General features: G+C 79.8%; 1 non-coding gene across 1 annotated transcript; it reads right to left on the bottom strand.

The window, feature by feature from the left end:
* Nucleotides 1-380: 380 nt before the first annotated feature.
* LOC134426183 (5.8S ribosomal RNA) lies at nt 381-533 on the bottom strand. Its single transcript, XR_010029918.1, has one exon. It is a non-coding gene; the product is annotated as a 5.8S ribosomal RNA (ribosomal RNA).
* Nucleotides 534-2,500: the final 1,967 nt, after the last annotated feature.

The raw sequence follows: 2,500 nt of genomic DNA, 5'->3' as shown, positions 1-2,500 counted from the left end.
CTCCCCCCGGCCGCCGCCACCGCATCCGCGGCGCGGCCCCGGCGAGGACGAGCTCCGCCCCAGCGGCTCGCTCCGGGAGCGGGGAGCTACGGAGCGCTCCCCGAGTCTGCATTTAGGGGGACGAAGGCCCTGCGCGGCGACCGCGACGACGACGACGACGACCGCGACGACGACGCCCGCCGGGCCGCAGGCAAGGGGATCGGGGCCGCCGAGGGAAACGCTTCCCTCGCCGAACCGCCTGACCGCCTTCCCTCCGGGCACCGGCGGGACGCCGCCGCCGCCGCCGCCGCCGCCGCCGCCGCCCGCCGCGGGCAACGGGCCTGCGAGGCGACCCCAGCCGCGCCGCCGGGGTGGCCCCCGGACGGCGATTGATCGTCAAGCGACGCTCAGACAGGCGTAGCCCCGGGAGGAACCCGGGGCCGCAAGTGCGTTCGAAGTGTCGATGATCAATGTGTCCTGCAATTCACATTAATTCTCGCAGCTAGCTGCGTTCTTCATCGACGCACGAGCCGAGTGATCCACCGCTAAGAGTTGTCTGGCTTTCGGGCGCCGCTCAGGCCGAGCGGCCCCTTTGTCTCTCGCGCCGAGGACGCGCGGGCGCGCGCCTGGCTTCGACCGTACGAGCACACAGAGAAACGGAAGGGGAAAAAAAGAGATCGGAGAAGCCCACGCTCCGAAGGACCGCCAAGAGGCGGGGGAGCCCGCGCCCCCGACCGCCTCCCCCCGCGAGGGGAGACGCCGACCTCACATGCCGTCCTTCGGAGGCGGCCCAGGCGCCCGGGCTCGGCCCGGCCTCCGCGCGGAGGGCCACGCGGCGCGCGCCGGGCACGCGGGGGGCACGGCGGCCCGCCCGCTCTCGCTTTCACGGGACGACGCGCACACACACACACACACGGCTCGGGCCACACGCGGCCGGGGGCGCGGCCGTCGGCCCCCGCACACGCCGGCTCCCCTTCGGCCCCCTTCACCGCGGGGCTCGCGGCGCGCCGCCGCGCCGCCGCGCGGCCGGCTCTCTCTCTTCCACGGCGGCCTCACCCCGCTCGAGACGGCACGCGACGACGGCCGTGCCGCCGGCGCGCCTTCCCGCCCGGCGGGACCGCTCCCGCCGGGCGGGCCAGCGTCCGGGCGGACGCGCTCCGCCGCCGGCCCCGGAGGCGGACGCCACCGAGACCCGAGCCGGCGTCGCCAGCGCCCGAGGCCTGCCGGACGGCAGGCCCCGCCGTCGCCGGGGCCGCACTCCCGGGGCCCCCGCCGCCGCGTCGCACCGCCGGGGCCCCTTGCCTCGGCACGCGCCCGGCGGAAGGCGTACGGCGCTGAGCCGGGGGGCAACGCCCGCTCTCCTCGTTTTCACGCGGAGACCGGGCGGGGGAAGCGCCCCCGCGGCCGCCCGCACGCCTTCCTACGGCCCACACGCGGCCGGGAAGGGCGACGGAGGACGCGACGTGCAGGGCCCGGGACGGGACCGCCGCCGGCGACGGCGGGCGCCCTCCGGCCGACCGTCCCCGCTGGGGGGGGACACCCGTCGAGCGGCGCCGCCGCCGCTCGGCACGGGGTCGCCCGCGCTCGCGGGCCTCCGCCGACGGAGGGCCCGCCGGACGCTCGCCCCCCGGGCGGGCGGGCGATCGAGCCGGGCGGGGGACGGCCGGCGGACGGCGCCGCCGGTGCGTTCGAGGAGGAAAGGCCGCCGAGGGGAGAGGGGCCGGACGCGCGGGACGCGGCGCCGCGCGCGCGAGACACCGCGGCAAGCGGGCCGAGGAGAGAGCGCGGCGGGCCCCGGCGGCCGCAACCCCGCGGCCGAGGAAAGGCAGAGAGCGGGCGCTCTCTGCCGGCGTCGCCCGTTACGACGAGGCGAGCGGGTCGGCCCCCGCGGCCGACCGCGCGCCGCGGCCTCTCCGCCGAGGCCGGGCCGCGGAGAGGGGGGGGCAGGGCGCCCCTCCCCGGCGCGGCGCGGTTACCCCCGCGCGCGCGTGCGGCAGGGACGACGACGACGACGACCACGACGGAGGGAGCGCGGCCGGCGGCCGCGGACACCACCGCAGGGGCTCGGCGGGAGTAGCTGCTCCCCACCCCTCAGTGGCGCCGCACCGCCGCCCGGCGACAACCGCCGCCGCCGCCGCCGCCGCCGCCGGCACCGCCGCCGCCACGGCGGGCCGCGCCGAGCCGCCCGAGTCTTTAAACCGCCGCCCGGCTCGCCGGCCCCCTTTCGGCACCCCCGCAGCGGCGTTTGGCGACGCCGAGGGGGGAAACCTGGGGGGGAACCGCCGAGGCGCGGAGCGCTAGGTACCTGGCCCTGGGGCGAGGGAAACGACCTGCATGGCCCCGCCGGGGTGCCTCCCCCGCTGCCGCCCTCGGGGGAGCGTCCACCGGCGGGGGCGCGCCCGCCGTCTGCCGCCACCACCGCCGCGTCCTTCTCGGGGCCCGGGGTTTCCCTCAGTAGCCCGGCGCTGCGCCCGAGAGGACCGCCGCGGCTCGGGCCGCCCCGCCGGCGCGGGGACGCGGC

The sequence above is a fragment of the Melospiza melodia genome, chromosome 17 (genome assembly GCF_035770615.1).
Source record: "Melospiza melodia melodia isolate bMelMel2 chromosome 17, bMelMel2.pri, whole genome shotgun sequence".
NCBI classification, from domain to species: Eukaryota; Metazoa; Chordata; class Aves; order Passeriformes; family Passerellidae; genus Melospiza; species Melospiza melodia.
The sequence above is the reverse complement of the archived record's forward strand: the minus strand, read 5'-3'. Positions and strand labels throughout refer to the sequence as shown.